This window comes from Mastomys coucha, unplaced genomic scaffold (genome assembly GCF_008632895.1).
Source record: "Mastomys coucha isolate ucsf_1 unplaced genomic scaffold, UCSF_Mcou_1 pScaffold5, whole genome shotgun sequence".
NCBI lineage: Eukaryota > Metazoa > Chordata > Mammalia > Rodentia > Muridae > Mastomys > Mastomys coucha.
In genome coordinates this window covers 57,146,977-57,167,682 of record NW_022196911.1, presented here as the reverse complement: position 1 = coordinate 57,167,682, position 20,706 = coordinate 57,146,977, and the positions used below count along the sequence as shown (strand labels likewise).

The following is a 20,706-nucleotide window of genomic DNA, read 5'->3' as shown; positions in this document are numbered from 1 at the left end:
GCTCTGCATGTCTAGTGACTAGCGCCCAGGGAGAAGGCTTCTTGGCAGACGTTTATACAGTAGCTTGAGCATGAATCATCCTGACTTTGCATGATGGGGGAAAAAGAATGACTCACAAGAAGACCGTTTTCCTCCCAAGATAGTATATGAGTATCAAATGCACAATCAGCCCCCAAAGTAGCCAAGTAGTGTTGGCTTCCGCGGTCCCCGCACAACAGAAGACAACACGGCTGCTGTGTGAGCATCTTCAGGTCTACGGGTGCAGCAAGATCTCTCCTCCAGTCACAGCCATCCCCTTAAGATCTTTCACCCCAGTCTTAAATAATAACCAGTTTTGTACTTACTGCAAGGCCCACGGCTTCTCTTCCCTCCTGGGAGCTGCCTGCCTCACTCAGTGAGTAAAGCCACTGCTCTATTCTGAGCCAGTTGCTGTCTGAGAGGAAAACCACATTCAGCCAGCGCTTGGGCAAGGCCTGCTCAGGAAGCAGGCGGGCTCTACTCCCTATGCCTCTCCCTCTCCCTCTCCCTCTCCCCCTCCCACCCACCCCCCCCCTACAAGTTCACATATACACATGATGCAAAATCAAATTTCTCTCTGACTGGGTGCCAAGTATTTAATTTAGACTTCTCCAAAATTAAAAATGTAAAGATGTCGGCTGGGAAGGAATAAAAGGGAACTTCCTCAACCCACAAGAGCAAGTACAAACACCCTGAGATATCGAACCAAAAGAAAAAGGCAGTCTGCCCTCGAGCTTCGGGGCCCTCGTGAGTGCTGCTGTCTGTGGAGCTCTGGGTTGACAGGAAGTCAGGAACCAGGAAGCTCTTCAAAGCAGGCTGTACTCTGGACTCGATGGAAAGGTCTGAAGCCATCTGAAGCCTGTGTGTTAGCCACAGCACCTTCAGAAATTTATTGTGATTTCTTTTTTAATCCTAAATAAATAAGTTCATACTTAATTTTTAATTCACAAAGCTCCCAAATGATACATCCTTCCTCATAACACCTGGCTCGTGGCCCCCCAGCCTCCAAATAAACTCAGCAAACCCCTGTGCCCGCTACTGCTGCCCCTTTTGGGCAACAAGACTTTGGAGCAAATGCACAGGAAATTCTGTGATGGTTAACACCAAGAAAACAGCCTGGGAAAATGAGGCGGATTCCACTGTAAATAAAATAGAAAAGCCAGTGACAAGATGGGCCGAACAGACATGCACGCACAGCCGTTGGTTCAGTTGGCCCCTGGTGCAAATGCAGTAACCATAAGTGAATGCTGTAACCGCCTCAGGGTGAGGTACCTCCACAGGCTCCCGAGTTCGAGCACTTGGCCCCTGGCTGGGGGTGATGTTTTGGGACATTGTGAAACCTTTAGGGCATGGGGCTTGGCTGCAATCACTGGAGGTGATCTTTGAAAGTTATACTGGATTCTGGTTCCAGCTGGAGCTTGTTCTAACGCCCGGTCCTTACCATATACAGAAGCAGCTATGAGGTCCTATGCATGTGGTGAACTGAGACCAGCCCAAGTGAACTAAATCAAGCCCTTCCTCCGTTATGCTACCTCTATTGGGCATTTGATCACGGACATGACAAAAATAATGACTAGGTATACACAAAGCTGTGTGAACAACTGTGGTCAGGATGACCTTGATAATAGACGACAACGAATAAAGCAATTTAAAGGTCTAATTGATCACATTACAATATATCCAGATACTTCACCCTTATGCACTGGTCTGAAAAGATACTTGGCCCTGCACCTGCACTGAAGGTGTTAGCCCGATTCCTGTCATGACAAAATCCCTCACAAAGTCAAGCTAACGGAGGAAAGGTTTTGTTGGCGCAGAGCTTCAGGAGATTCAGTCCGCAGCTGCCTCGGGTCATTGTTTCTGGTCCTGTGCTATGGCAGAGAGTGAGTGCATGGCTGAGCCAAGTGGATCTCCTCGTGGCAGCTAGAAAAGCCAGAGGACCCTAAGGGCTGGCATCAAGATGAGCCTCCAAGAACAGGATCCCAGAGCCAGTGAGATGGCTAGGAGGTAAAGGCGTTTGCTGTCCACGCTTGACAGGCCTGAGTCGGATCCCCAGGGCACGCACAAACATGAAAGGAAGAACCAAATCTACATTGTCTTCTGACTTTCACCCCATGCCCCCTCCGAGCATTAGTGTACACACAGTCACACATACATACACACACACTCACAAATACGTACATACATACATACATACACACACAAATACATATAATAATAATAGGTAACATTTATTTTTTAAAGAGTGTACTGTTAATGATCTAATTTCCCCAATCAGGCTCCACTTCCTGCATCTCCCACCATCTCTCAAAGCCTCTTCAGTTATAGATGCACAAATCAATTAATCCACCCACAAGGTCAGGGCATCCACTGCCCAGTCCCAAAGGCCCCATCTTTCAACACTTCTGAGCTAGAGATAAAGCTTTTGTCATGTGAGCTTTTGAGCATCGTTAAAGACCTAAATAACAGTAGCTGGGGACACAGCTCAGTGGTAGAGAAGTTGCCTGGCATTCACAGGGCTCTGAGTCTTAGTGCCTAAAAACAAACCAAACAGCAAAACAGACTGCTGAACAGAACAAGAGGAAATTAAATCTAGCAGTGTATACAGATGATATTATGCCATGACCGGAGGAAATTTATGGCAGGAATTTTAGATTGATTATCACAAATGAGAATCAGACATAATTCTGATTAACAGTGACAACATAATTCAAATTAAAAGACTAAAAGAGAAAACCCACACAACCGTTTCAACAAATATTGAAAAAAAACCTGAAAAAAACCCAACAAACTTTTATGATTTAAAAGAAAATAAAATTTAGCCACTAGGAATAAAACGGAATGTCCTCAACATGGCAAAGGGTAACTACAAAATGCCCACAACCAACATCGTACACAATGTGAACACTGGAAATCCTTCTCCTGAGAGGAGAAACAAGACCAGATTTCTCCATCCTCCCTACATCTAGTCAACAGTGCACTGGAGGTTTTAGTCGGGAATTCAGGCAAGAGAAGAAAGGAGAGGGCCCCATAAACCACCTATTGACATGAGATGAACGGGTGTATCTACAGCCCAGAGGCCACAGTGAGGTCACAGCAAGCAAGACTGAGGCACAGCATCAGTTGTGCATCTATACCCCTACGGTAGGAACTCCTGATACCCCCAGAAAACAATTCATTTTAGTGGCGGCTCCGTGGTTATGTGCTTATCCAGAAAAGACCTCACACAGCAATGCAGTTTGATTCCCTGAACCACTGTACAAATGCCAGGCATGGTGGCTCGAGCTCGTAATTCAAGCACTAAAAAGGCAGAGACGGGAGAATCCCTGAGGCTTGCTGCCTAGTTAGTCCAGCCTAACTGGAGAACTCTGGACTAATGAGAGACCCTGTCTCTGAAGAGATGAACAGCCTTCCTGGGAATAGTTGTCCTCTGGCTTCCACGTACCTGTGCACACACCATATATAAGTATGTGTACCCACTCATACATGACATAAGCATACACGTATGTGCATTTAAAATACTACAGTGTTTACAAATAAATAAGACGTGCTCACTGCTAACTGCAAAGCATCACTGGAAATTCTGAAAGGGTCGGCCAGCAAGGTGTATCAGCATCCAGGGTCACAGGCTTGCCTGACAGCCTGAGTTTCCCAGAGCCTCCCTGGTGGAAGGGGAGAACCCATTCCTACAGGTTATCCTCAGGTGTGCATGTGCCAGCACACACACACACATACTCACATAAAATAAATGTTGGTTTGTTTTTTTTTTTAAAATTCAACCTTACTTACTTGAAAAAGTAAGGTTTAAGGACAGGCATCCTGTGTGATATAAGATAGGAGGATCTGTATGAGGTCCAGGCCAGACTGGATTACATTAAATACCAGGATAGCCAGGGCTACACAAAGAGATCTTGTTTCAAAAAAAAAAAATCCAGTCATGAGCTATCTGTTAGGAGTCGAAGGGTAGGTCTCAACCTGGGTCAGGAGTTCAGTCCTCCTTGGTGTCTGACCACCTCCCATGGATGGAGCAGCTCACGCAGCAATGCAGCTGTGCACAGAGCTTAGCAGGCACATATAGGTTGGAGACAATTGCTTTGGAGATGTCTCTGAAGACAGGATCCTCAGCTATACTCCGAATAATCAACTTTAAGAATATATGTGCCGGGCAGTGGTGGCTCACGCCTTTAATCCCAGCACTTAGGAGGCAGAGGCAGGAGAATTTCTGAGTTTGAGGCCAGCCTGGTCTACAGAGTGAGTTTGAGGACAGCCAGGGCTATACAGAGAAACCCTGTCTCAAAAAACAAACAAACAAACAAACAAACAAAGAATATATATGTATTTTACTTTTATATGTGCATGGGTGTTTTGCCTACAAGGGTTCTCTTCATCATGTGTGTAGTACCCACAGAGACCAGAAGAGGGCAACCAATCCTCCAGTCCTGGGGTTACAGTTGCTATACACAACACAGAGATGGAACTGCTCCTTCCCCAGCAGAGTGTCACCGAAGCCTGTGTTGCGGGTACACAGTTCCTGAACAGGCCTGTTCTGTACTGCAGCATGGGACACCACTCAGGAATCTTGCTCTAACAGAGAAAACGGATGATTTTTAAGGTCTGAATTACTTGGCAAGTGAATTCTATCTTAATTTAAAAGGTAATATTGGAAATAATTTGTGATCTTGAACAATGACTAATACTTTTGGAAAATGCAGATCATAAACGGTAAGAGCCCACATTTATATTTACTAAAAATGATTCTTAGCTGGTCAGTTGTGCCACACACCTTTAATTTCAGCACTTGGGAGGCAGAGGTAGGCCAGCCTGATGTACAAATAGAGTTACAGGATAGCCAGGGCTACACAGAGAGATCCTGTCTCAAACAAATGGGGCTGGAGAGATAGCTCAGGGGTTAAGAGTACTGACTGTTTTTCCAGAGGTCCTGAGTTCAATTCCCAGCAACCACATGGTGGCTCACAACCACCTGTAATGGGATTTGATGCCCTCTTCTGGTGTGTCTGAAGAGAGTAACAGTGTACTCACATATATACAATAATTAAATCTTTAAAAGTAAATAAACAAGAAGAAAAGAAAGAAGGAAAGAAAGAAAGAAAGAAAGAGAGAAAAAATGAAGATTCTCACTGACTAATGCAGTGACAGAAAAACTTTTTAAAATTTTCTACAGTACAGTAACTATTTGACAATTTGGTGGAGTAACATTTTATTTACATAATTTTTATCTATAGAACATAAATGCTTCCCCCTGTCCTACTGTGGTTTTTTTTGAGACAGGGTTTCTCTGTGTAGTGCTGGCTGTCCTGGAACTCACTCTGTAGACCAGGCTGGCTTCAAACTCACACAGATCCTCTTGCCTCTGTATTCTGAGTGCTGATATTAGAGGTGTGCACCACCATGCCTAACAACTACTTTAGAACAAGAGAATTTACTAATGGAAGATATTGCTTCTTTTGTCTAAGACTTCTTCAAGAAAGGCAGTACTCGTGGTCATTTGCATTTATCTATATAGTGATAAACAGTGAATGTTAATGTTTTTATCTGTCTCTTTTTATTAACAATTAGACTTTCAGCAGATGGTATTGGCCACTTGCTTAAGATGTAAGAGCTGGGGGAGGGCTGGCACTGTGTAACAGTAAACGCTGTACTGTTAAGGTGATGTTGCTTATGTACCCCGACAGCATCAGAGGCTATTTGTACAACCCCATCGCTTATACTGCAGAAAGCAAGCTCAACCAGACTGAGAAAGGCTTTCTTAACTGTAACAGTGGTTGACTTCCTCTGCACGCACTGCAGCCATTTCTGAGGAGACTGACAACCATACCACTCGGAGACATCCATAACTTTAATTTTTTTCAGATCTTACTTTTAAGGATGGTTCTTAAACATTTTAACCTCCCTTGTAGTCCACCACCCACCAGAAGTAGTGGAAAAGAAAGGATATAGGGGGTGGAGGAGGGAAGGGGGACCTGTTTAGGAAGGTTCTTTGGAGCAACTCCCATCTGTGTTGTCTGGAAATCTGCAATTCAGTTCATAGGTCAGCAGTGGCAGCTCCATCCACTCACAAACACTTCACAGATACACCAGCAGTCCAGTTGGGTAGAGTTGGCATAGCAAACAGGAATCAGCAGTGGTGGCACTACCTAGCAGAGACAGGTCAGGCCTCAGCCTAGGCTGGAGTCACCAGGCAGGACCAGGGAGGAATGCTATAAGTTCTTGGTTGTGCCTCTCTCAGTGAAGTGAAGATCAGAGAAAACTCAAGACCTACAAGCGTTGCACAGCTAGCTCTATAAGCGATCCTAGCTCTGCCTCTGTCACTGTCCTTCCAAACATCATGTGTCCTCCACAGGTCTTACCTCAGTATGTGTGTCTGTCTCAGCTGACATTAATCTCCCAATCAGCCCTAGTCCACAGAAGTGGCAAGAAACTGCAGCACACCACCAGAAGTCTTCTTTGGTGTGTTTCTTTCTACGGAGTCTCAACAAATGCAGCTCAATTACACAATGTAAGGTGGACCAATACACGAGTGTTGTTAGCAAAGAATCTTCCATCATGTGTCCTTTCATGTGCTTGCTTTAACAGAACATCCTTTCTCTTGTGTCTGTTTCAGCCAAACGTTCGTTCCTTCATGAGTTTGTCTTAGTCTTTCATCTGTGTCCACTTCAGGAAAACACTCCTTCATGTGTTTGCCCCAGCAAAACACAGTCCAACACAACTGACTCTCCAAAGAACCCTTAAGTTTCCACTTCAGGAGCCCACGAGCATGAAGGCTGGAGAACACCCAGGAGGCCAAGCCCAAACCAGTGCCCTGCAGCTGCAGCAACAGCTGCCTGGGCTAAGTTCATGTCTCAGTGAGAAACCTACCCAATCTCCAAAGAACAAGAATTTCCTAGATCCTCGCCCAAACCAAACCTTAAAAAATGTTCTGTTTTGCTGCTGGAAAATAAATTTATCAACCCTAAAAATAACTAGGACAAAGTCAGGGAATGAAAGTGATTCTGCATGAGTGTCAAACAGATGTTGGACTAATTTTACAAAGACTCAGAAAAAGTGTCCTGGGGACTTCCGAGTGACAGCAGAGAGGGACTGAGAAGAATCTGATGGTCCAGAATGGCAGGGCACCCTGGGGTTGGGGAGAGGGGGTAAAATCTTCACAACTTTCCAGGTTTCATCTAGCCAGAAGTGGATCCAGTGTCTATTAACAGACAGTGGGTGAGAGCGTGGTTCTCAACCTTCCTCACACCGAGACAGTTCTTCATGTTTTGGTGACCTTCACCCATAAAATTATTTCATTGCTACTTCATAACAGTAATTCTCTGCTACTATTATGAATCCTAATGTAAATAGTTGATATGCAAGATATCTGACATATGACCCCTGTGAAAGGGGTCATAACCCACAGGTTGAGAACCACAGTTCGCAATGATTATTACACTTACATTAGTGTAGACAAAATCTGAAAATTGTCAGAGTACAGAATGATATCCATTTGCCAACTTTCTGTTACCATAACAAAATACCTGGGGTAATCAGCTTAAAGGAGAGAAAGGTTTATCTTTGGAGGCTTCAGCCCACAGTCACTGGAGCCATGGCTTCCCAGCTCATGACTAGACAGTGAGACATGGTGGAGTACTGCTACCCCTCATACCAGAATGCAAAATGGAGGAGAGTAGAGCCAGAGGCTCCCTGACCTTTCTCTAAGGTATGCCCAATGACTAGAAGACTTCCCAGTGAACGGGTCCTGCATCTGGGTCCCCTTTCCTAACATTGTTGCTCTCAGAGCCTGTAACTCGAGACACTTTAGGTGACATTTCAAGATCTATCGGTGACATTTAAAGATCCAATTATACAGTGCTGTCCTTTGTGAGATCCATAATGTCTGTCTACAAACACTTGTACCTGCTCAGAGGAACTTGACTTCTCTGTGAACCAAAACATCTCTTCAGATCACTTTAAGTTCACTCTAAAGCATCACATTTCATAGTCCGAAATTACACAGAGAAAACTAATTACAGAGGGAGACTCCTCAGGCTGGGCAAGGGATGGCTGCAGAGGCCGACATCTTAAGAGCTAGGAGACAAAGTTTATCATGTAGCAAAGCTCGCTCTATAAATACATGCCTAGGAGCAAGAAGCATGCCTACTGACAAGCCACAGTGTGTTTCGAAGTTTGCATTTTTACAAAAGCACTGCTGTGACGCCAGGTGAACTCACTCTCTGAGGTCAGGCAGCACGACCTTCAAAGGTTGCAGGGGGTCAGATGTGTTTGTCTCCATCGACAGGTCCTCCTCGGTCCTCCCACCCAGCAGGGACCACCCTCCCTCTGCTCCTGGCATTCCACACCTGCCAGCTACACTGAGCTTCCATCCCAGGCTATATAGATTAGAGTTTTTTTCACTAGCCGGGAACAAGAGATCAGGTACTTTTTTGGATTCTAAAACAGATGCTGTAGTGGCGCACGCTTTTATCCCAGCACTTGGGAGGCAGAGGCAGGCAGATTTCTGAGTTCGAGGCCAGCCTGGTCTACAGAGTGAGTACCAGGACAGCCAGGGCTACACAGAGAAACCCTGTCTCGAAAAAACAAAACAAACAAACAAACAAACAAACAAAACAAAAAACAAAAAAACCAAAGCAACCCGCCCTCAAACAACAACAACAAAACAAAACAGACGCTGAGCTAGTTTAGGAAGAGTGTAAACTAGAATGGCCCCAACCATGGTCTGACTTGAGGATGTGACCATCTGTCACACTTTCTAATCTTAAGATCCAGGATATATGATGCTCTCCTGTTGTTCTTCTTACCAAGCTCCATTACCATATTCACCCTGAGCCTGGCTCATTGGCTCTCAGGGAGTTGAAGCCTTTGGCCCCTCCCTCTTCCCTGGTTCTTTTTCTCTCCTGCTGGTCCCACACCACACCTACTTCTCTGACGACTCCCAAGCCAAGATCATGTCCTTCCACCAATATGTCCTTGACTGTCACCCCCGCCCCCAGCCTGGGACCACCAGCATATCTTTATTTGTTTAATCTATTTCTATTTGGGTCCCCAAACAGAAATGAAAGGCCAACTTTCCTCAAGGTCCTCTTACTTCAGAGACATCGATTGTTGTCATTACTTTCAAAACCAGCCTCCACCATCAGTAAAAGGCAACAGTCTGACCTCAGTTTCTCTGGCTCCTGACACCTCGTGTCTTAGTTGATTCTGAACTACCTGTGCTTGTCAGTTGGTCGGTTTGCTGTCTCCCACTTATGAACCCCGCCTCTCTCAGCCTCTTGAGTGCTGGGATTACAGATGTGCTTGTAGAGGTGAGTGGGAAGGGTGGAAGGAGGACAGGGGATGACTTAACACTGTCTCTCTCAGCCTGTGACAGCTGTGCTCGAACCTGTCGATGTGCAGAAAGGGACCCCAGGAACCACAGAAAGGAACAGAGCCTTTCTGGATGCTGGCAGTGCATCCAGAAAACCAAACAGAATGAGATTCTGAAAGTCAGCCTTGGAGATTGACAGAAGTACAGGGTGCTTCAAAGGGATTAACAAGAGATTACCTTTGAAAATCTAATCAAGGTAAAGGAAAAAAAAAAAAAACCAAATTAGAAACAAGAAAGAGGGCATAAATTATATACATGGTCTTTAAACCAAGCACAACTGATCGTTTTCTATGAAAACACAGACGACCAAAATTAACTCAAGAAGAAACGGAGTCCAACAGAAAAAAAGGCAAAGGATGGATATGTGTGTGTGTCTGTGTGTCTGTGTGTGTATGTGTTTGTGTGTGTAAGTGTATGTATGTGTGTGTATGTGTGTATGTGTTTGTGTGTGTATGTGTTTGCATGTGTGTGTGTGTTTGTGTGTGTATGTGTTTGTGTAAGTATAATCAAAAGTGAGGAATAAACTAAGCACGCCTATGAACCTAATACTCAGAAAGCTGAGGAGGTTGAGGCATGAGGATCCCCATGAGTTTGAGCTGGTCTGCATGGCCCTTGAGGTCAGCAGAGTAAAAATGGTGAAGATGTTTTATATTTCAGTGTTTCTATATTTGTTTTTTAAAAAATTACTATTTTTTTATTTCTAAAGATTTACTCATGCTAATTTTACACACACACACACACACACACACACACACACACACACACACGCACAGGTACTTTGCCTGCTTGTGTGTCTGTGCACCATGCATATGATTGAGCTCAGAAGGGCTGTTGGACTGACTCCCTGGAGCTGGAGCTAAGGTTGGCTGTGAGGCAGCCTGTAGGTGCTGGGGATTGAACCTGTGTCCTCTGGAAGAGTGCCCAGTGCTCTTAACCACTGAGTCATATCCCCAACCTGTATTTTTGAATTTTAGGAAATGTATTGTTGTGTGTTGAAACTGAAAAGGATAAAACAAAATAGAACTTTTAAGCTCTCACGCAAAGGGTGGATGCCACAGTTCTTACTGTGTTCACACTGGAGAGCAAAATCCAAAATGAGGACACAGACTGAAAATAGTCTGTAGGTCTGAAACACAGTCAGTCTAAGAAACAGGAATGATGGAAAAGTAAGCAAGAGTATACAGGGTGGAAGCCACTCCATGTTAGCCTGAGAGCAAAAGTCCTGCTCCACAGTACACAGCACATGGCAAGTTACTCAGTGTTGAACAAATGAAAGAAAAATAAGATCAAAATCAATGATTTACATACTAGAAAGTATTGTATGACCAGTAACAGAAAAAAAACTTCTGTAATTAGTTAGGGTTCTCTAAAGTCACAGAGCATATGGAAAGTCCTTCTATAGTGAGGGAATTTGTTATGATGACTTACAGTCTGTAATCCAACTCCCCGACAGTGGTCAGCTGTGAATTGGAAATCCAAGAGTCTCGTAGTTGCTCAGTCCCACAAGCCTAGTGGTTTCAGATGGTCTTCTGTAGAAGTAAATTCCAACAGATGTGCTGGCAAGTAAGTGCAAGCAGTGAAAAAGAGTGAGCGAATCTTCCTTCATCCAGTGTCCTTATGTAGGTCTCCAGCAGAAAGTGCGGCCCACATTAAAGGTGTGTGCCACTACACCTGGATCTGGGACTTATTTTGTCCCAGGCTGACCTTCAACTCAGAGATCTCCTTGACCTAGTCTCCTGGAATTAAAGGCATGTGTACTACCTTGCCTGGGCCTAAGCTCTTCATAAATACTATGCCTTAAGTTCTCCATGCCAAGATCCAGGTCAGAAATTTCTCTGTCTTCCAGCCTCTAGATATGAATCACAGGTGAGCCCTCCAATTCTGGATTGTAGTTCATTCCAGATATGGTCAAGCTGACAACCAGGAATAGCCATTACAATTTCCAAAAGTATTTTAGGAAAAAAGTCCTGGGGCTGAAGAGACAGCTCAGATAAGAGCACTTCCAGAGGACTGGAGTTCTGTCCCCAGGACCTACATCAGCAGGCTTACAATTGCCTCTTACACAAGCTCCAAAGGGATCCAATGCCTCCAGCTTCCATGACCACCTAATTTTACCTCACACATACACACACACACACACACACACACACACACACACACAAAGGCACACACACAAAATTAAAAACAACAAAAACAAAAACCAGTCCCTCACAGTCCTTGTTGGTGAGGAATCCTGAGCAATGATTAACTAGATAGCAGAAGACCCAAGAATCCCAAAGGACATAGCGATGAGAGTCTACCCAACCTTCATAGACAGCCTGTGTGGGAAGAGCCATATACTTAAAAAGCACAACTCAGAAGCTATAATCCCTAAAGTGAAGTATCCCAGAAATCCCACATCTCTGCTTCGTGTCTGTGGCCCAAGTTATAAGCTCTCAGCTGCTACTCCAGCCATCTTGCCTGCTGCTCACTTCCCTGCTAAGATGGACTCTTGTTCCTCTGGAACAAAAAGCTAAATAAAGCCTTCCTTCTGTAAGTTCCTTTGGTCATGGTGTTTTGTCACAGCAACAGAAAAGTAACTAATACAGTATACACTGAGACTCTGTCTTAATCATTAAAATATGAATACATAATAAGTGGTATGATGTTCAAAAGAAACAAACCTATTCACACATACTTCACATATATAGGTATAAAGTTATATTCACTGGAATGCTGTTGTATTCTTTTCATTTTTTCATTATTCTCAAGAATTCCATGTATCTATATAATGAAATATGATCACACGTAACCCTCATTTCCCCCTCATCCCTCCCCATGCACACACCCACTCTCAATTTTATATCTTGAACTGGAAACTTCTGGATTCTTGAGCAAGTCAGTTATGTCAAATAATGTTTTGCTGGGGCCCAAAGGTGAAAGCCTGTTTTCCTGAAGCAGAAGCAGACACAGGTGAAAGGATGTTTGGCTGTAGCAAACAGACGAAAGGATGCATGATGAAGGAATATAAACGTGACCCCACAGACAGTGGGAGTGAGAGCATTGATTTGCTTTGCTCCGCCTCGCTATTTTTTGCTAACGACAAGCATGTATTGGTTCGCCCTACATTGCTTTGCTGAGTTCCACTTGTGATGTTGCCTTAGAGAAACTCGCCAAAGAACTTCTCGTGAAGTTCCTGTGGCTTCTTGCCACTTCTGTGATCCAGCCCATTGATGAAGCTTGCCGTGGCTTCTTCTGGATTGACCTGCCCTTGCTGGTTCATGTGTGGTGACTGCCGAGAGGACCAGGCTGCAGCTGCTGATTTGTATTTGGTGTTTGCTACTGCACTGAACTGCTGATATCCCGACAACAAAGATTGGACTCTCCCCCAAAGAACTATTTCTAAACAGGTCTCTCTCCTCTGTGTCCTGGTAACTCTTCTCTTCCACTACCTCTGGTGGATGGTGGGCAAGAGGAGAGGTTGAGGGTTCATTAGAGTAGGTTGGGAAAAATGTAAAATTATGCCTACAGTGTCTCTCTTGGAAAGAATTACTATTGTATTTATACTCTTCTTTGCGTCTATTTAAGGCCACACTACAGACACTGGCCACTTGTCTATAGCAGAGTTAAATGATGTAGTCATAATATTGGTTCACTGGCATTTACATATTAGTTTGTGCTTCTATTTGTTAAAATTTGTTTTTTCTAAGTCTTAATTTTGCAGCCGTACATCAGTTCGGAAAGACAACAATGTGGTTTGATGATGTATAAAGTCACATGGAGAGAAATTAAAATACAATTCGTAGCATGTGTAAGCATGGATTGACTAGAACTCAAATGTATACCAGAAAGGCTATAATAGCTGATGTTGGTTCTCAGTTTGACTGTGCCTAGAATCAACTAAAATACAAAGCACTGGGCACTCCTGTAAGACACTGTCTTGACCAGATTATCTGAAGCAGGAAGAACCACCCTAAATGTGGTTGGCTCTTTCTGATGGAAGCCCAGATAACACGGTGTGGAAGAAGGAAACTGCTTTTGGCTTGCTTGTCCTCACTCACTGTCAAGTTCATCTCTCTCTTTGGTTTTCTTTTCTTTCTTTTTTTTTTCTTTTTCTTTTTTTTTCAAGACAGGGTTTCTCTGCATAGCCCTGGCTGTCCTGGAACTCTGTAGACCAGGCTGGCCTCGGACTTAGAAATCCACCTGCCTCTGCCTCCTAAGTGCTGGGATTAAAGGCATGCACCACCACTGCCTGGCGAGTTCATCTCTCTTGAAGCTGCTGTTAGAACCAGCTTCCTCAGGACTCCAAGGTAGACTGAGGACCAGCAGTTCTCCAAAATCCTCCACCCCTTCGGTGGGAGATTGATCCATGAACACACACACACACACACACACACACACACACACTCACTCACTCCTTCTATCAGTTCTGTGCCCAACTAACAAGTTTCTATGTTGTATCTCCAAGTGATACACCAAAGTACTGGAAGCCAGTAAATGGGGCAGAGACCTGCAGGAGATGACTCCTACGCTAACATACATTCAAAATGTCTTTTCCTTTTGTTTCACCTGAAACCTCTTGGAGAAAAGAGAGCATGCTCAGAGGCACTCCTCTGTCACCTCTATGACACAAGCTGAGCATGCCCAGAAGTGCTCTTTTCCATCATTTTAACATTTCAAACATGTCACTGACCTAAGCATGTGTCTGCCATCTTACATTCTTGAACTATGACCTTAAAATGAGCATGCAATCATGTGTCTCTTACACTGAGTATGCAAAGGCATGTTCTTGCCCCTACAGTGTTTTCCTATATGAACATGTGTAGGTTCCTTCAGGAAAATCTCCATGCTCTCTTTGTTTGAGAGCATTTGCTTTGACAATAACTCCCGTGTTTTCCCTTGCCACTGCTGGCAATAGATTTCTCTTCACTCTTATTTCTTGGCCATATTTGCTTCTGGCTCTGTAGTATGACGGTAAATACTGAAAAACTGGGGCTTCCAGGCAAGAGGGCAGCTTAAAAACTGTCTCCTGGTGACCTGGTGAAGGAGAGTCGGAATGAGAAAAAAGCAAACTCTATTCCAAAGAGAGAAAGAGGGGAGGAGGCTTAGAAAACGGAAGATAACATTGGGACGACAGCTGAGTGCTCAGAAGAAGACCAGAGACATGGCAAGCCAAACAGGCACAGATCCAGGTCCAGGTCCCTGGGGTAGGGAGCTGGAAGGGTGCAGAAGACTCATCCAGAGAGTCAGGAGGCCCTGGTCAGAAAGGATGAGTAATTCCAGGGACAAGCCCATGGCCCTCACGAGCCTCAAACCCAATGGCACGTTTTGGTGAGACACCGTGATTCATTGAAGGCCAAATCAACAGGTCTGACTGGAAGCAGCAGCACTTGACCACAGGTTGGATGAGGAGCAGCAAAGAGTTTACTGGTATCAGTGCAATTCACTGGACTGAAAAAACAGGCTTGTCAGTCATCTGCAATGGTTACCTTCTGCTGCGTTAACAAATCGCTCTCGACTTCTGACAGCTTAAAACAAAATATACATTATTTCACAGGTTCTGTGGGTCAAAATCCCAGCAGAGGCCTTGCTGACTGGGACAAGTTGGGGGTTTTTCCATGATGTTGTACTCAGGAGCCTCATCTGGAGCTGGAGAATCAATCTAAGTTTCAATGCATGGTATGTTGTACTAACCACTGGGAGACCTTGGTCCCAGCTGTGACAGTTGATCTTAATGTCAACGTGCTATGAATTGGAATCATATGAGTAGGGATCCTCGATTAAAGATTTGTCCTTTTTGCCTTCATTAATGTGGGGAGGCCCACCCAAGTGTAGGTGGGTAGCTCCCGGCAGCAGGCAGCCCAGATAAAGAAGAGCCAAAGAGGGCTGGAGAGATGGCACATCAGTTAAGAGTACTAGCTGCTCTTCTAGAGGTCCTGAGTTCAATTCCCCGCAACTACATGGTGGCTCACAATCATCTACATGTGACCTGATGCCTTCTTCTGGCATGCAGGTGTACATACAAATAGAGCACTGATATACATAAAATTAATAAGTAAGTCTTTTTTTAAAAAAAAAAAAGCCAAAGAAGATGAGTGCCTTTTTTTCTCACTTGACCTTCCATCTTCCCATTGGCTGATTCCTTCAGTGATAGAAGAATCGGGCTTGCACTGTTGGCTGAAGACAAGTGGCTCTCCGGGAAGCTCTGAGGACCCTCCAGGATTTCAGCTGCCGGACGGGGACTGCTGAGGTATCCAGGCCCATGCACTGAGTCCTCACCAGGCTCTCGGGCTCTCCAGTGAGAAGTGGCCACTGTGAGAACTCTGACTTCTTCTTCTTTTTAAAAAAGATTTATTATTATGAATAAGTACACAGTAGCTGTCTTCAGCTGTCCCAGAAGAAGCCATCAGATCTCATTACGGGTGCTTGTGGGCCACCATGTGGATACTGGGATTTGAACTCAGGACCTTCTGAAGAGCAGTCAGTGCTCTTACCCGTTGAGCCATCTCGCCAGGCCTGAACTCTGACTTCTAAGGCTCCTCTGCTGTGGCACAACTGAGCAACTACTGGGTTGTTGGCCTTTCAGGTGAGGTAGCTGTTGATACTATTTCAATGTAAGCTGATTTAATAAATTGCATGTGTATCAGTGGGAAAACCTCCCTGTGGGGCTGCTATCTTCCTGACTGGCACTTTACCTCCCAGAGACAATGACCTAGAAGAGCAGAGGAAACCACAGTGCCACAATGACCTAGTGTCTAAGGTTTCCTTCTACTGCTTTTTTTTTTTTATTTTTAAGGTTCGTTTATTTTATGTGTTTGGGTGTTTTGCCTGTGTGCATGTAAGTGACTACACGTCACTACACAAGACCTTCCAAATCTACTGAAGTCTGCTCAAACACAATGCTCAGTACCTCTCTGCTCTGCATGACTGCAACAAAATCTGGCCAGCAGGATGTAAACATCAAACTCTGACAACTCACGGAAATAAAGATGCTGACACCGGCAGTTCCCATCTTAGCTGTTACCATGGTGACAAGAGGCATCAACAGCTGTTTAAAGGAGCTGTCTTTGAAATATCACATCTTATTAGCCACATGATACCAAACATAATCGAAATCATGGAGAGCTTTTTTTTATTTAAAAATTACTGAACAAAGTGATTAAGCTAGTAATATTTTAGTTAAAATTAATGAAGTTAATAAAGTTATATTAAGATAGAACACTTTTCTAGGGTTTGGGGTTTTGGTTATTTATTTATTTTTGTTTATGTTGTTCCATTTAGTTATTTTCAAAAACAGATTCAGTGTTTACATTTATCTGTGGGAGACATGAAAGAGTATACTCATGCCACTGTGAAAGTGTGGACTCGTACAGGAAGCGGTTCTTCCTCCGATCACATGAGTCTGGAAGTCAAAATCAGGTGGTAAGGCTCGGTGGCAGGCGCCTTTAACCACCGAGCCACCTCTCTGGGCCTCACACCGAGTTCTTAGTAAGCTCCGATGAGGTACCCATGATCTTCCCCCTCTGGATTATTGAGATCCAAGAGGTTAGTAACCTCTTGAAGGCCACACAGCTTGCGTGTGGATGAGCTGGGCCTCAAACTGAATTCTTAGTAAGCTCTGATGAGGTACCCATGATCTCCCCGCTCTGGGCTATTGAGATCCAAGAGGTTAGTAATCTGCTGAAGGCCACACAGCTTGCATGTGGATAAACTGGGCCTCACACGGAATTCTTAGCAAGCTCCGATGAGCTCCCTTGATCTCCCCCTCTGGGTTACTGAGATATAAGAGGTTAGTAATCTGCTGAAGGCCACACAGCTTGCGTGTGGATGAGCTGAGATGATAAAGTCTTAGATAGGGAAGAGCCACACTTTCCCTTTCTCCCAGAGCTGCCTCGATGATAACTTGTGAGTACTAAGTAAAGCTGATTATTAACTCTATCAACCCCTTCCTATACTTGACCCAGTGCGCTCCAACATAACACCCACGATGCTCCATTTCTCCACAGCACTGATTACAACCTGAGATTATAGCTCAGAAAGAGCACATCTCCCTCCAATCTGTCCTGTTCTCTAGCACGCGTCCGTACCTAGAACACCGCCTATCATGGAACCAGTAGCAATTAATATTTGTTGAATTAGCGGAAATATCAAAAGGGAGAGGGGAAAGGTACTAAAATAAATATTCATATAAATAGCTAAAAGAGAGAAGCTGAAAAGCTCAAGACGGAACTTAAGAAATAAGCAAACATGGCTTGGCATGGTGGCTCACACGTTTGATCCTAACACTCCCAAGGCAGACACAGGAGAGTCTCTGAGTTTTTGGCCAGCCTGGTCTACATCAGGACAGCCAAGGTTATATAGTGAGGCCCTGTTTCAATGAACAATAACAACAAAACAAACAAACAAAACAAAAATGGAAATAACAAGATGCTTACTTAGGGCATGATGTGCTTGTTTTTCTGCATGCGCCGTGAATGCCATACCCAGCAGAGCAGTCAGCAGAGACGCAGGTCTTCAAGGAGGGAAATGTGCTCTCCAGCTCTCAAGTCTGTTGCCAGCCCCATCATGTTCATACACTGGCTTAAATTTTTCCAGTTCTTTTCTGGAGAACATTCATGGCTGCTAATCTAACTGAAGAAGGGTGTTAGGCGAGGCTATCAGATGTGAGCCTAGGTTGGGCCAGTGAATGACAGTAAGTGCAGAACAGCAGCCATACCGATTTCTCCTGCCAATCGTACCTGCAATCTCCGGTCGTAAGGCACTGAGGAACTACGGCAAGAGAATGTCCACCAGACAACCAAGAGTACTTACTTCAGCCAGCACGGCCTGCTCAACACAGGTAAGGGCCCCAGCATCCCCTAACGGTCAGTAGCAGAGACTGCCAAATGAATCTAGAATATCTCACCGTGGAGATACTCCTAGGCCCCTCGAACATGGCTTTTCTTCAAAATAAGTTTATTTTAAGCCTAGGGTAGGGGTGGGACTCAGTGGTAAAGTATTTGCCTACCATGTGTGAGGCCCTGATATATCCATCCTCAGCACTGCCCTGCTGAGGGCTAAAAAGTTAGCCTGAATTTGAAAAAGTTTGATGCTAGTACACGAGTGGACAGCTTACTAATGAATGGCTTGATACACACATACACACACACACACACACACACACACACACACACACACACACACACAATGGATTGGACTAAGAATTAAGTCCAAGCACCTACAGGAGCTTAGTCTGCGTTAATGCTGATGTTCCAAAAGCACCAGTAAGCGGTCCTGAGAGAACAGGCTTTCAAAAGAAGCCTGGCTATACACTCCTACCACACTGAGGCATGCAGCAGCAAACACTGAACAAAAGGAAAGAAAGCACAGAGCTAACGGACTGCCAGGGTCTCAGGATGGAGAACTTTTATCACACTGTAGAAATGTAAGCACAGACACAGTCAAATGATCGCCGCGGGCTGAACCCGGCAAACAGTGTTTACTCACTGCCAGGCTTGAGCACCGACAAACACAACACAATAACCCACGGCAGGATGTGAAAGCTGACAGACAGACAAGTCAGGGGAAGACAGACAGACAAGTCAGGGGAAGCACAAGTGGCTCTTCAACATGTATGATCTTCAAGCCACTTTTCATATAGGACATCAAATTATCATGCCATTCTTCCGGGCAGGTGGCACAGGGGCCTACAGTTGGCTAGAACACGATCCTGGCTGGTGACAGTGTGAGGAAGCTGACCTCCCATTTCTCGTAGAGCGTATGGTAAGAAGGCCCATGCTGGCTTCAGGAATTCTCCATGGATAATGTATACAGTGTCTCTGCCCACATCATGGCAATCCTTCATGTCTACTATTCTCTCTTCCTTTGTTCATGGGAACAAAGGACTCACAGACTGGACAGAAGGCGGACTTCTTTTCCTTGTGTCCTCTTTTGAACATGCTGAATTTTATATGCTGTCATATACTACTGTACAAAGTATGACTTTATGGTACGCATCTGGCAATATTTATAAAGGAACTTAAAATAACAACAACAACAAAATCCAGAATGAAATAGGATCTCATCATGTAGCCCAAGATGGTCTTGAACCTGTGCTTCTCTGCTTGTGCCTCCAGAGTAGCTGGAATAATAAGCCTGTGCCCACAGCACCTGGCAAAAAAAAAAAAAAGCATTTATCTGCCCTCCCTTCAGTCAAGATGACTCAAAGAAAGAAAGCCAATTACTATGAAGTGGTGAACAGCCTTCAATCTAACAACAGATTCAGATGCTCTCCTCTAGGGACAAGATGAATTTGACAGACTGATGGACACTTCCCTAGATCCTAAGCAAGTTACAGATTTCTCTAAACTAATCGACAGCCAAGAAACACTGTGTTCTGTGTTCCTCATCTCCCACTGGGGGAAAAAAATCAATACTACTTGAGAAGGACTAAGAGGTGTGGCTTGCTGGAGTGGGTGTGGCTTGTTGGGAGGATGTCACTTGGGGATAGGCTTTGAGGTTTCAAAAGCCCAGACTCAGCCCAGGTTCAGTCTCTCTCTCAGCCTTTCCAATCTGGGTGTGGAACTCTCAAAAATCTCTCCAGCACCATGTCTATCTGTATGCCACCATGCTCCCTGCCACGATGATAACGGACTAATAAACCTCTGAAACTATAACCACGCCCCTAATTAAATGCTTTCTTTTGTAAGTGTTGCTGTGTTCACAGTGTCTCTTCACAGAAATAGAAGACCAACTGAGACACTAAGGGCTGGGGGGATGACTCCTTTAATGAAGTCTTGTTCCATGAGGACCTGACTTCAGTCACCAACAGGCACTTAAGAGCCAGGCATAGCCTCAAGCATTTGTAACCCTAGCAATTGGGGCTCAGGTGTAGGTGAGACATGACGTTCAGTCTTGCCGAATTGGTGAGCTCCAGATTTAATAAGGGACCGTGCTTCAGAAAATAAGAAGCAGGGGCTGGAAAGAGAGTCCAGCAGTTAGGAGCACTCATCAGTTTTGCAGCTGACGCAGATTCAGCTTCTAGCACCAACACAGTGGCTTACCACCATCCATAACTCCAGTTCCAGGGGATACTACACCCTCCTCCGGCTTCTGCAGACACCACGCAGACAGGTAGTACACAAACATACAGACAGACAAAGCACTCATACACATAAGATAAAAAACAAATTTTAAAAATATAATTAACAAAGTGGAAAGCAGCCAAAGTGACACCTGATGTCAATTTCTGGCCTTCAGATCATGGACACATGTGCTCGCTCTCTGTGTCTGTCTCTCTGTCTGTCTGTCTGTCTGTCTGTCTGTCTCTCTCTCTCTCTCTCTCTCTCTCT

At 44.6% G+C, this 20,706-nt stretch overlaps 1 protein-coding gene across 5 annotated transcripts in view; it reads right to left on the bottom strand.

Moving 5' to 3' along the window:
- The window catches only part of Specc1 (sperm antigen with calponin homology and coiled-coil domains 1), a 293,053-nt gene that overhangs the window by 223,253 nt on the left and 49,094 nt on the right, over positions 1-20,706 (bottom strand). The window contains exon 1 of one of the 5 annotated variants that reach the window (XM_031353955.1): positions 345-438. The exons of the other annotated variants lie outside the window; for them this stretch is intronic. The gene's annotated coding sequence lies outside the window, so the exon portion shown is untranslated. Of the gene's footprint in view, positions 1-344; positions 439-20,706 lie in introns of those variants that run through there. 5 annotated transcript variants of the gene reach the window in all.